This window comes from Lissotriton helveticus, chromosome 5_1, assembly GCF_964261635.1.
Source record: "Lissotriton helveticus chromosome 5_1, aLisHel1.1, whole genome shotgun sequence".
NCBI lineage: Eukaryota > Metazoa > Chordata > Amphibia > Caudata > Salamandridae > Lissotriton > Lissotriton helveticus.
The window spans coordinates 2,067,844,394-2,067,858,847 of NC_136065.1; the positions used below are offsets into that span (position 1 = coordinate 2,067,844,394).

A 14,454-nucleotide genomic window follows, 5' to 3' on the forward strand; every position below is an offset into this window, starting at 1 on the left:
GAACCCTACTGGTGGCATGTCTACATTATCAATCAATCAAGTGGATTTCTTTAGCGTGGCTAATCACCCGACAGGGTATACAGGCACTTGCGGGTCAAGATGGCTCAGGTGACTGAGTCGAACAGTCATGTCTTGAGTACTTTCTGGAATTCCATCAGAGAGGTTGGGGTCCTTAGCGTCAGAGGTTGTTCGTTCCAGATTTTCACCGTAAGATAGGAGAAGAAGGACAAGATCATCAGCATGAGACTGTCAAAATCCTGCTCAATGTAATCTAAATGATCCGAAGTCAGTTTGCAAACATGTACTTGAAGCTACAGAGGAGACACCACATTAAAATGATGCTCAAAGCGCTTCACTAGCACTGAGCAGGGGTGAGAATTAAATTCAACGTGATCTGTGACATGCGCATTAGTTTAATGGGGGAAAGACCCAGTAGTCCTCCAGAACCTTCCATCCAACTATGTTCTGCACTGGTTATTATGCACCTGTACTGCACATTAGTAGCCTTCAAATGACTGATACATGGAGGGAAGACACCTGGAGCCCAGGGTCCTAGGTGTCAGGACTCCTTGCCCCCTACCTACGACTGCACAAAGAAGAAGCGGATACAGAACTATTCCGCAGAGACTACAATTGAACTTCTCTCACTACAGTGATGAAATTATAATAAATGTCTATTTGAGTAAAAGGCCCTGATTTTAAGGGAATAACCAGCCTACTTCACGAGCAAGATTGAAGCAGTTATTAATTCTTCTAATCAACTGTTTTCCACAGTTAAAAATCTGCGCCGGGCGATTGAGCAGCGGAGGACAGGTAACTAGCTTGCTTCATAGGAGGTCAATGTTTACTTCTCAATGTCGCGCTCCTAGCCGATGTAGCCTTCCCTTACGACTTGTGCTATTGGATTTTGCAAATAAAGTGGTCATAGCCGTTTGGGTACCTGAATCTAGGTATCATCACAGGGTTACTTGATGTCGCTGTCCCAGACCCCCTTTTCCTTCACTTTATACACTTTTGCACAGTCCTGAAGAAACGCCACTGGATCCACTAGGGACCACGAGAGGTGTGAAACCTGTCGACCTGATACCATTGTTATTTTACCGTCACTAGCACTAAAAATACGCAGAAGGAGAATACTCCCTACCCTGACCACTGTGTGAAGAGTATTCCTCTTAATTCCAGTTTTTAACCATATTGCACGGACCCCAGAATAAAGTCTCTCCAGGGCATTGGTGTGATATTTTTAACTCACTAATCACCACACCCCCACACCCACACTCACCACTTAGGCATTCCTAAAAAAAGTTCTCCGACAAAGAGCCCTCTGACGGGGCCCGTGGGAGACTGCAGTGACACTCCCACGAGGAACAACGCCCGAAGATGAAGCATGTCACCCGCCTGGGTGTGTCAGGGCATGTCCTTAACAAGGAGGAATTCCCCCTTTAAAATTATTATCCAACTTACACCCCTCGACAGAGTGCCTGTCACTTGTCCTTCTAGCGACCGAACTGGTCAGCTCTTTTCTAGGAACAGTTACCCTCTAGTGATTGAAATGTAGACTCTAGAGTGCACGGGTACTGGACCTCTGTTCCCAATCTGCTCTCAGTCCCCCCTCTTGTGTGTGTTTGTGATGTGCTAACGACTCCCAGGAAAGGAGATAATGGGGGCCTGCACTGGAGTAAGGTGTTACCTTTCTCATGCAGGACGCCACATGAGTGTTGGCCTAACAGGTGAGCTTCAAAGCTAAAGCCGCCTTTGAACCACAAATGGGGAACACCTGGGAGAGAGGCAGCCCCATTGTTTAGGCAGACTAGCTGGCACCCAGAAAGGAGAGGAAAAACCTGTTGTCAAGCAGTCTTTTCAGGGGTGTGTGTTGCCCCCTTGGTCGCCACACTTCTGGATTTGGCTAGGTAGCTCTGGGCGCCAAGAAAGGAGCTGTGCCATGTTGGGAGTAGGCAGAATGATGCATCTTGGGAGAGCTAGATGCCACACTTCCCAGTAATTGATCAGGAGGGAGTGAACCTGGTAGCCCATTCGCTACCAATGGCAACCTGCCATGAGGGCATTTTCTGAGCAAAAATAGGGCACCCTGGCACCCAGATCTCAACAGGACTGGAAGGAGGGCAGAAGAAGGACTGCCCTTCTGCACCAAAGTCCCAGCACAGAGAGGCTGCACCTGCTGGCTAGCAAGGGGAGTGGCATTGCCTGCTGTTTCCTGTTCAGGGACAAGTCATCCTCTGAGCCCAGCCAGACAAGAGACTCCAAGAGTTAGCTGACTGACCTCCTGTTCGCAGCACAGGGACGCCTCAGCTAAGGAATCCTGCTAAGGGTGAGTGGTAGCCCAGGCCCCTGAATCGTCACTCCTCGCCATAGTGCAGCACCAAGGACCAGAACCTGATGCTCAGAAGTAGCAACCGGGTCTTCTGTACCTGGGAGAGTCTTCGGAGTGCACCTTGGTTGCCCAGAGGGCAAACTACAGTATGGAGAAGGATCGACTGTGACCACGACACCGTACGACTGGTAGTCTAGTGGTAACTGGACTTCGGCCAGGCTGTAGAGGACCTCGTGGGACGTCAAACCCAGTGTCCAGGACCCCCTTATCATCTTCGTAGACTGAGAAGTTCCTGCAGGAAGACCTCATAGACTGCATTGCATCCACCGCATCCCCTTCTAAGCCCCAGCAACCCCAATAAAGTGTTGATCGTCCACCCTGTGAGGTTTTGGACGATCAATGTAAAATGATAGCACTCCTTTAGTGTCTAGGTGATGTAGTTTCTTCTCTTCCTTGGAAGGGTGAGATAGGGTGTAGAAAGCAGACAGAGTGATACTCTGGTCAAGATGTAAAGGGTTTACCACTTTGGGGAACAAAGAGGCTCGCGTTCTGAGGACCAGCTCTTCTGGAAAGAACATGGTGTATGGAGGGTTCACAGAAAGAGGCTGAAGCTCGCTGCCCCTCCTGGCTGATGTAACAGCCACCGGAAAAGCAGCCTTGATGGTAAGGAGCTGTAAAGGACCAGAATGGAGAGGCTTGAAAGGAGTACACATCAAAAATGTCAAAACAAGGTTTAGGCCCCTATTGGGGCATGACAAATGGGGCAGGAGGAAACCTGTAAATCTTTAGGAAAACAAGTCACAACAGGCAACTTAAAGAGGGAAGGTTGGTGAGGCAGCCGCAGAAAGGCTGAGATGTCTGACAAATATCCTTTTACAGAGCCCAAGGAAGGGCCCTGTTGGACATGGGATGGAAAGAACAAATAACAAAACCTCTGACGGAGGTGCAGAAAGGGGATACACCTGGTGTGTGGAACACCATGCCACAATCTGGACTTAGTGCAAGAGTACCTGGCTGGCAAGATCACATCACAGGCTTCGATTGATTTGGAGCTGGGATTCTGTTGAAGTCCACAGTCCCCTAATCTCCATCTCTCCCAGATGGCTGCCCCAACCCAGAAGTCACGCATCTGTTACCACTGTGAGTTCTGGGTGGGGAAGGGAGAGGGGTCTGCCACTGACCCAATCACTGTTCACTTGCCACCACTACAGGTATTTTGCAGTGCCCGCCGATACTTGGGCCAGGTCAGAGAGCTTCACCTCTTGCTGCACCCACTGGGACTTCAGGCCCCACTGCAGAGCCCATAATATGCCAACGGGCATGTTTTACCATTAGGATTCAGAAGGCCTGAGCCCCAGTAACCTCAGAGTCAGTCTCATTGAAATCCAGGATAGAGGCTGAAACATCAGTATCATAGCCTGAATATCCTGGACTTACCACTCCAGAAGATAGACCTACAACTGCACTGAGTCGGAATGGTATAGATAAAAGGGAGCATCTGAGTACGAGTCATGATGGGACTTCTGCAAGTTGATGGAAAACCCCAGGGAATGCAGGATATCTGCAGTAGTATGGAGGTGTGGTGAGCCCACTTTCAATAGCCAGTCATTGAGGTAGGGGAAGACTGTAACCCCTGACCTCCATAGATGTGCTGCAACTACTGCCATCCAGGGCAGACAAAACCTGAGTCAAAGTGAGCATTTTTACCTTCTCCTTCCAAAGCGAGTAATTGAGAGGGCGCAGGGTTAATATGGGACAGAGGCCTCCGTCCTTCTTTGGTACCAGAAAGTAGCAGGTATAACAACCAACCCCTCTCTGGCACAGCCACCCTCGCTCTGGTCCTCATGGAAAAGAGACTCTGCACTACCTGATGGTGATGGTCCTCAGTCATCAGTTCCTGGGATGGTGGCATGGGCTGGGGGTGTCCACGTACGGTAGGGTGTACCCCTTCTGGACTATCTGAAGTGACCACTGATCTGTTGTGATGCTGGACCAAAGGGGCAGGTGATGTGTGTTCCTGCCCCCCCCACAGGGTGTGTGCAGGTTGGAAGTCACACTAAAGAGGCTTGGAGGCAGCTGTGGGAGTGGAGGATTGGCAAGCCTGCTAATGAAAGGTTTCTGCTTCCTCTTTGGGCGCCACGGGTCCTTCCCTGAAACGACTGGGTGGCTATTGTACTGCCTGGAGCTGGTACAGTGGATGGCCACGATTCTTCCTGTGCAGCAGGTAAGAAAGGACATGTGTTGTGGCCGGGTCGAAAGAGAGAGACCCAAAGATCGCGGGTGAACTTGCTCTTTTCAAAAGCGCTTGAGCACTGCTTTGACCTTCTCACTGAACAGGCAGGACGTTATACAGCCTTTACAAAGAAACTTTTACAACGAACTACCATTACAACGCAACTTTTACAACGCAAACCATTACAACGCATAGCGCTGGGGGGTGCTCTAGGATAGGTAATAGGTTTAATGTACTATCCAACACCTTCCCTACTATCCACGGGGACTGGAGTTGGAATAGTAAATTAAACTATTCACTATCCAGCGCCCAAAAGCATTATGCGTTGTAATGGTATGCGTTGTAAAACTTGCGATGTAAAAGTATGCATTGTAACGTCATACATCCGGCAGAACTCATCAAAGGGCATGTCAATCAAGGATGACTGAAAATTCCCCGAGAACCCAGCGGACAGTAACCAAGTGTGGCAGTGAAGCATCACTGTAGAAGCCATGGCCCTACCAAGGTAGTCTGCGGTTACTAATACACACCACATGGCAAACAAAGCCACATCCCTGCCATCCAGTAACCCCTGGTTGAGGATGGAACAGCCCTCATCAGGCAACATGTGAAGCAGCAGCCTAACCGAATCCCACAACTCATGGAAATAGCATCCCAAGAGGTATGTGGTGTTTACCGACTACAATGCAAGGCTGGTGGAAGAAAAGATGCGCTTTTCTAAGGTGTCGAGCCTCTTTGAATCCTTATACTGTGGTGAGATAGGGAGCGCACTCATGTTGATATTGTCCATGGAGGCCTGCACCACCCAGCTTTTTGGGGAGGGGTGCTGGGAAAGGAAAGTTGTGTCCCCTGTGGTGGGACAATGGCGTCGGGCAATCATATGGTGCACAGGAGCCCTTGTGCTAAGTTTAACCTAGCTCCCCAGGAAAGTGTTGGTGAAGGTTTCATTAAAGGGCAGGAATGGTTCTGGGGAACATGCCCCTGTCTGTAGCACCCCTGTGAAGACATTTGACCTGACTTTGACTGCAGGGAGTGGAAGATCAAGGAACTCTGCAGCCTTGGCAACATCACCATGGTGAATGACGCGCTTCCTCCGAGGCCTGGCCTGGAGGGGACAACATGCCAATGTCTGTTGAGGTTTCCACTGGCATCTCCCTGCTCCTCATACCGGTTTATGTCATCAGCAGGGTTTACCTCCAAAGGCCCATACACCTTCTCCTCATCGCCCCCAGAGGGTCATAGGATGACCCTAATAGAGTAAATCCAGGGGTTGACAGGGACGGTATGGAGCTAGGTGCGGCATCAGACAGCCCTGCTTCTACGTTGGGGATTATGATGGGCTCATCATCAAGCAGCAGTGACGGTGCGGTGGCAGGCACTGGACGGAATGGAGCCGGTGTAGGTGGTATTACCTAAGGCGTCTTCGTCCCAGATCCATGGATGGATTCTGAGGGCCCACCAGGTATTGAGGGCAAACCCCTTGGCTGCAACCCAGGCTGGGCACCTCTCGGTAATGTGCGGCCCAAGGGTGCGCCAGAGGGAGTGGGTCCCAAAGAGGGAATGCATGGCATCATCAAATTCTGGTAACTGGGCAGGAGTTGCTGGGTACCTCCAGGTTGCGCGGAGCGCGCCCTGACGCTGTCTCTGCAGGTGGACTGTAGAAGCTGGGCCTAGAAGTACGAGGTCAACTAGGTGAAGCAGAAGAACGCTTCAACTTCTTCTTGGACCTACCTGACTTCAACGAGGAGGTTTTGGATCTTGACGACTATTGTCTGCGGGAACGACTTCTGGACAGTCCTCAAGAGTGTCTGTGGGAACGAGATCAGGAGCAGGGCCTTCTTCTGCCAAGCCGCCAGGGGCTTCATCGCCCGCTGGCAGTTTGCCTTTAGGTGCATGGACTAGCACTCAGTGCAGGCCTTGGGTTTGAGCCCCAACCTCAGGCACCAGAGATAGCCCAGGTGGGGACCCGACACCGACATCTGGTGGTGACAATCCCCACAAGGCTTGAAATCTGTGGGCTTTGGCATGTCCCTAGCACACTGGAAGCTAGCTCAAGAGAAATTCGACAACAAACGGGCCAAAAAGCAGTTGTCATAGAAAGAAAGGATCTGATGCACCAAAGTGGGCACTGCAACATAATTTCTGATGTACATGGCGTCGATGCAGAGCTGATAAAGGCCACCTACATGCACAAAGTACTAGTAAATACTTATTAGGCCCCAAAAGCGAGACCTATTGGCTATGCCAATGCTTGTTTTCCCTATGTATCAGATCCAGAGTGTTACAAATTTCTAAAAAGGGTTAACAGCACAATACCGAATTGCAATTTGGTAGGGGCATGTTTTGGAATACTGAAACGCAACTTGGAATGGGAATGCTTTTGGGTGTATACTCCAAATTGCGATTCAGTATCAGATGTATCTATCAATGGTTTGCAATCATAATTCCAGTTGCAAACCATTAAGAAAGTTACTGACTAACTCACAAAGGAGAAAGGTTTCCCTTTGCACCCCTTTCTGTTTGTGATTTTTTGTGAAAGTTTGAGGAAGAGCAGGTAGTGGTCCAGTGGAGCAGAAGAACATTGCCACCTCTCATTGAAAATGGAAAAAACAAAATGTCAACGTAACTTTTTTGTTTGTTGTTAAAAGCAGACATGCTTCCTTCCTTCATGCTTTTTAAAAATATAAATAAATCTTTCATGCTGGCCTGGTGACCTGTGCAGACTACCATCCCCGATTGTGGCTAATTGCACTAAATTGTAATAAGTAACTTACCTCATAAATATTAATGAGTTAGGTCGTATTGCGACCTACTAATAATGAGAATTTTGTAAACCATCTCTCTCAAATTTCCTCTCAAATTGTTCTAAATGCAATTATACTTCTGGCCCATAGTTTACTTTCTTGCGCAATCTATTATGTTATAGCAATCACTGAAATCACTTTTTTGTCAGTAGAGGCAAACAGTGATAGTAGCTAAACAGTCCTACCAAGGATTAGAACATTGGAATGTTGAGAGCTCACTGAAAACACTGTAGTAGCTCTGGGCTTATAATGGCTGGCTATACAGGTTGTTAAAGGCCCTCTCCTCGTTATAGGCCCGAGCTGCACTCAGGGCCTTTAACAACCAGTAGTGCCCTCGGCAGCGGGCTATAATGTTGCCTCATATTCTTTATGTTATGTTATGTGTTATATGTCAATAAAGTGCACGGCTACTCCCAGGAGTGTCCCGGCGCTGACAACAAAAGACCACAAAACAGCTAACAGAAAGAAACACCTCCGTGCAGAAGAAACTGACCGAAAACTTACATTTGAAAGAGCCAGGTCTTTAGTTTCCGCCTAAACGTGAGGAGGTCTTGCATCTGTCTGAGACCAAGAGGTAGAGTGTTCCATAAACGAGAGGCTGCCACTTGGAAGGATCTACCCCCGATCCGAGACAGCCGGACCGTAGGCATGGCCATCAGCAGCTGAGCAGATGACCTCAGAGTGCGTTGAGGGGTATAGTGTTGAAATCTTTCACTGCGGTTTCACATACTCATGTTATTTATTTATTTATTTATTTTTCACATTTTTAGAGCGCGTTGTTACCCGGAGGTGTCCTGGCGCTGTATATGCTTTATATCTGCCAGATAGGTCGACTTCTTGTGCAGCATACTTTATTTAGCCATGCTGCTAAATTCTGTTCTTCACTGCTGCATAACTCCAAGGGCCCTTGAATAGCCATGCGGGGCCTTGGTGCAGATCAATTCCTTGAGATACCTCATGTTCATATTCGGTGTTTCTCAATTAAATTCAGTTTAATTCGAACCCGCCTTGCAACTGACAATGGACTCTCTCCAATGTACCTTTACATTTTGAAGCAATATCCTTTAGAGCTGCACAGAACACACCTGACGTACTTCCTGAACTGACCAAAATCCTCCTGGAGCGTCTCCAGAACTGGATGTAGTATTTCCAATGTGTACTCCAGGACTTGACGATATGCTAAAATTGACCGTCACAATCTGAAAGAATACTCCAGATGTGGCCTCCATGACTCAACATAATATTTCATATGTGACATCTACATAGAATATTATAGACACAATGCTCTTAATGAGGCCTACAAAGCTAGACACAATACCCTAGACATGGCCTCACGAAATAGACTTCTCAATTTAGAGGACTGGCTGGTATATATTCAGTGAGCAGCTCTCACATCTCCACAAGCAATGCCCTCCAGAGAGATCTGGTGATAAAGGCAGAGCCTCCTTCATGGGTGAGGTTCACACACATGAAACCTTTATTACCTCTCTCACCCGCAGGCTAGTGGGACTATTGCTCAGGCATATTCCATGCTACAACTACTTGAAGCATGAAATGGGGAACTTTTTCTAGTGCTCATTATACAATCCCGCATAATCACTATGAAAGAATTTATGTTAGGGGAAAAAAATCTTACCAACTCTGGCAAGAAGATGAAGAAGGAAGAGGATGAGTGGTGTTGGATAAGATGTGAACAGCGTCATTATGGACCGCGATACAGTTGTCTCACTGTCTGATGGAGTCTCTCCCTCTTTGGATCCAGTCGTTCGCGGACTGAGTTTCTGATAACTTAATTCTACACCAGAGTCAAGCTTCCGGACAAAGGAAGTGAGATCGTGGTTTCACCTTAAAGGAGAACTCCTGAGAGCAGCGAGGTTTCCCATATGCGTATCAATGAAGAATCAAGAAAAACAATAGACCGGCAGAGGAAACTAAGTAGGTCAGTGGTGTGTGAGGAAACGAAAGCTAAGTCCTTGGCAAGAACCTCAGAGAAGCGAAACACGTGTGGTCAGTTCGTCCCACATCAGTGCCCCGCCATATGCTGTATCTAAGATATGCAAAAAAGCTGGCGACCATCTAGGGGAATCCTGGTCTTGCAACATTTTACTGTTCTACTAATCAGATAGGAATAAACTCCAGCCTGTACAGGACACATGATGGGGAATAGAGAAATTACATATATATCCAGGGAAACGACTGGCAGCGTGAAAGAGAGAGTGGAAGGGCTCAACTGGGATTGATTCTCCATCATTGTCCTCGTTTTCTTCCATGTGATATTACAGAATTGCTGCAACAGGAGATACCAGGCTCTGTTCTGCTCCAGGTATCCTTTAAACCCCTCCCACCCCGCCCCCCCCATCTCAGAGTTAAGAACAGCTTATCTTTTTAGCTATGAATACAATCCCCCTCCCAGTCTCCCATTTTAGGGGTCTCCAGATGGACAGGGGAAAGAGTGAGAAGAAAAAGCGAGTCCTTTTATGGTCATTAGGATCTTCTATCTTGTTGCACAGCAGGTGTTTAAACTCCAGGGACCTTAAGACCAGTAACTAGAGGAAAAACTCTCTCTAGGAAGAGCTCTTCAATACATTGACAAGGTTGGAAATCAGCCTCCAGCCCAAGCTACTTAAGGACAAATAAGACCTGAAAGCTCCTTGAGTTTTTCATTTGGTAAACAAGACACTAGCAGCCAGATTCATCAAAGTCCCGTTTTGCGAGTCTGTAATAGCGATTCATAAGGAATCGCTATTAAGGACTTGCAAAACGGGATTCATGTAGGAATTGCAAATAATATTGCGATTTCTACAGCTTCCTTATTTGCGATTAGCAATTTGCTAATCGCAAATAAGGATGCGATTTCAATGGTGCCAGGGGTGTCCAAAGGACACCCTGTAGCACCCCATAAATGAAAATGTACACGTGTTGCGCACACACATGTCCAAAGGACATGTGTGTGTGTAACATGCAACTTAGAAAAATGCACTGAAGTGCATTTTTCTAAGTTTTCGCTATTTACCACGAAGTTACAGTTCGTGGTAAATAGCGGCTAGTAATAGCGAATTCGCAAAAAAAATGGTTAATGAATTGCATTTAAGGAATCTCAAATAGAGATTCCTTAAATGCAATTCCTCGCAAATATGCGATTTCGCTATTAGCGATTTTTGCATTTGGGATGATGAATCCCAAATGCAAAAATTGCGCTCGCAATGGGCCAGATTCTGAGAATCTGGCCCTTTGCAAGCGCAATTTCCCTTGATGAATCTACCTGCATGAGGCATATTACCAACAAGTAGCGATAATTATCGCTAAATAGGCTTAGCGACGATTTTTTATCGCTGCCTATCGCTGCATATGTTAGCGGAGAAAACATGCTATTAGCAACATTTTTCTCCATTGTGCTAAAATATCCAGCGATAGCGGCGAAATGCGTGAATATCGCTGAGAATACAGCAAAATTCACGCATTAGCAACGAAATGCTCTTAGCCATGTTATCCACCTACCATTGGATAACATGGCTAAGAACTGGTCTGTGTGTGTACAAGGAGGTTTTGGGTCCTGCAACTGACCAGCCTGGACCTCAACAATTGCAAAACAGAACAAAGTGGCTAGCCAGGATACTTTAAATTGAACTTAGAAACCACACAGCCCATTTGAACTGCGTGACCACGAAATTTGTTTAGCAAAACATTTATTTTCATTTGTAATCAAATTTCAAGAATTCATAAAAACATGTCTTCAAAGGAAACCACTGTCAAAAACAGTCAAGTCAAAAGCAAAAACAAGCAATTGTGTGCACAATAGATACGAAATATTCAAACATTAATACTGAATACTCCAAAAATTCAAAAAATTACATGACACCAAAATACAACTTAAACACAATACATACATTCCAAATCAATTGTAGTAAAAAAACATTACATAGAACATAGAAAGAAAAACCAGTCCTTTAACTAAAATACCAGTAGACAGGCGGAACTAGAGATGGAATGAAACTGCCTGCCTGTCTCACAAAACCTGTGACTGATTATTTGATATAATTGCGAGCAAGGGCCCACGACAGTGGAATTAGTTGATCCCTAGCTGCACCCTTCTTTCTTGTCACAGGCTGGGGGTCAACGCGTTTCGAACCAAACCAATTACAGGTTCTCCTCAGGACGGGGACTGGGTATAGACATCACTGCACCGCGAGCAAAGAAATTGCAGGGGTGGAGGTAGACTGTAAATCAAGGAAAACTATCTGTATAGGGTTGTGAAGATGTCAAAACACAGGGCACCCGCCAAGCGGTGCGCTGTTGTTACGTAACAGAGTTCACATTCTTTGTATCAACTGCACGCTGTATGCCAAGATAGCCGGCTGTATTTGAAAACGAAGCCGGAGAGTCTTCCGTATTTTATTTATGTTTATTTTGTTTTGTTTTCCGCGGGAATCATTCAGCCACACGGAGACGGTGTGCATCGGGGATTCAATCCGTTCAGAAGCCGAGGGCGTTATGGGAGTCCTGAAATGCGTGAATATCGCTGAGAATACAGCAATATTCACGTATTAGCGACTAAATGCTCTTAGCCATGTTATCCACCTACCATTGGATAACATGGCTAAGAACTGGTCTGAGCAGGCGTTGGTTTTTGGCGATAGTGGGGATATTGCCATCGCTACACCTGCCTTGCTAATAGGCGATAGCGACGTTAGCGACTGCTTTCAGTCGCTAACAGGTTGGATACGCCCACTTCGCATGTCATTAGCGATAAATATCGCTGACATGCAAAGTGGGCCCCAAACCGCTTGCTATCGCCTAAAAGCATCAGTTAGCGACAGCTTGCTAATACAGCGATAGAATTATCGCCGCTTAGCGTCCGAAAACGTCCGCTAAACCGGCGATAATTGCCTATCGCCACCCTTGGTAATATGCCCCCAGATTAGGTGTTCTGAGGCCTGCACGGTTGCAGTGCTCCTCGTGTCATGAATGTGTGGAGATGTGCAGAAGGCCTAACACCTGCATCTTCCTGAAGAGGGTGATCCAGGGTTTTCTCCCATGTGACCTTCCAGCACAGCTCATCCCCACTTGCATGTAGTTTTATTTCTGCATTAGGTTACATCTGGACACATGTAATCATGACCCCTCTTCAGACGCAGCTGGCTGAGGGGACGGACATCGTGCAGAGTTGGGGTGTGTAGGCGAGCAGAGAAAGCCTGCTGTTGCTGTGCTCGTCTGATGGTGCCGCGGACATGGTTCATGGTGTGCTGAGGGTGTACACGACCATGTCTATGGGTACTGCAGACATGGTACATGGTGAGCTGATGGTGTACATGACATGTCTAGGGGTGCCGCAGACATGGTTCATGGTGGGCTGATGGTGTACATACCATGTCTAAGGGTGCAACGTTTATGGTGTGCTAAGGATGTTCATGACATGCCTATGGGGGCTGCGAACATGGTTCATGGTGTGCTGATGGTGTACACAACATGTTTAAGGGGGTTGCGTATATGGTTCTTGGTGTGCAGAGGATGTTCACAACATGTCTATGGGGGCTGCGGACATGGCTCATGGTGTGCTGAGGGTGTACACATGTCTAAGGGTGCCGCAGACATGGTTCATGGTGTGCAGAGGGTGAACACAACATGGCTAAGGGTGCCTTAGATACGGTACATGGTTTGCGGAGGGTGTGCACAACTTGTCTAAGGGTGCCAGGGACATGGTTCATGGTGTGCTGAGTGTACACAATATATCTAAGGGTGCTGTGGACATGGTTCATGGTGTGCTGAGTGTACACAACATATCTAAGGGTGCTGTGAACATGGTTCATGGTGTGCTGAGCGTAAACAACATATCTAAGGGTGCTGTGGACATGGCTCATGGTGTGCTGAGGGTGTACACATGTCTAAGGGTGCCGCAGACATGGTTCATGGTGTGCGAAGGATGTACACCACATGGCTAAGGGTGCCTTAGATACGGTACATGGTTTGCGGAGGGTGTGCACAACTTGTCTAAGGGTTCCACGGACATGGTTCATGGTGTGCTGAGTGTACACAATATATCTAAGGGTGCTGTGGACATGGTTCATGGTGTGCTGAGCGTACACAACATATCTAAGGGTGCTGTGAACATGGTTCATGGTGTGCTGAGCGTACACAACATATCTAAGAGTGCTGTGGACATGGTTCATGGTGTGCTGAGGGAGACACGACAAGTCGGATTGGAATGTCAGGAGAAAGTAATAAGAGGCTCCGTTTTCAGTAAATACCCCTCCACCAGCAGCAAAAACAAGAATCAGCCCGAGGAATTAATTAGAGTTTTGTGAGGCCACCTGAGTTTAAAAGAAATTAGGCAAGGGGGAATGTGCAGGGTCTAAGTCCAGCTTGGTGTCCACGTTCCAACCTGTATCACTTCCATTGACTGAGGGTGTCCCTTTTCCCAAAAACAACAATACACCCCAATATACAACCTCCACTCACCGATACAGCAGCACCTGGCGACCCCATCCATTCAGACAAGACTGCGGTGCCCAATCAATAGAGCAGTTCAGAACAAAACTGAAGCCTCAGTGGTTCTAAACCCATCAATCCAGCTTCACTCCTCCCCCTCCACACCCACTTATGACCCCAACATCTCTGGGCCACTCCCTTCTCCCAAGGACATCAACCACGAACAGGAAGTGTAACCAAGACCATGTTCTTAAAGAGGGGGACATTTAACCGACACGCAGTACTAAACCCTTGGCCCCTGAGTAGGGTACACTTGGAAAGTTGTTTCAGTAACAGTGAAGGCATGTATTGAATTTGTTGAGGAAACAGTCAGTAATGTAGCAAGCATTCCAAAGGATGAATTCGAAATAATCCATATTTCAAAACACTAGTAGTTTAGGGGCTCCAGAGACAGCGCTGCGTCAACTAGAATGCTAGATCTGGACAGGATCCCCCCTCTATCCTGGCCAGTATGTGGTGCTCCAGATAAAATAATCAAGATTTGAGAACACTGGAAACTTGGATCTCTGCTGAGAGACTTGCTTCCGCCAGAATGCTAGAGTCCCAATAGCGAGATGGATCCGGACTGGATCTCGCCAGATCCTAGCCAGTACGCAGGG

The 14,454-nt window shown here is 47.3% G+C and overlaps 1 long non-coding RNA gene across 1 annotated transcript in view; it reads right to left on the reverse strand.

Annotated features, from left to right (window-relative positions):
• LOC144753987 (uncharacterized) overlaps window positions 1-9,098 on the reverse strand; it is an 89,567-nt gene extending 80,469 nt beyond the window's left edge. Inside the window, exon 1 of the long non-coding RNA XR_013594623.1 lies at window positions 9,010-9,098. This is a non-coding gene — a long non-coding RNA (uncharacterized LOC144753987). The remainder of the gene's footprint in view (window positions 1-9,009) is intronic.
• Window positions 9,099-14,454: the final 5,356 nt, after the last annotated feature.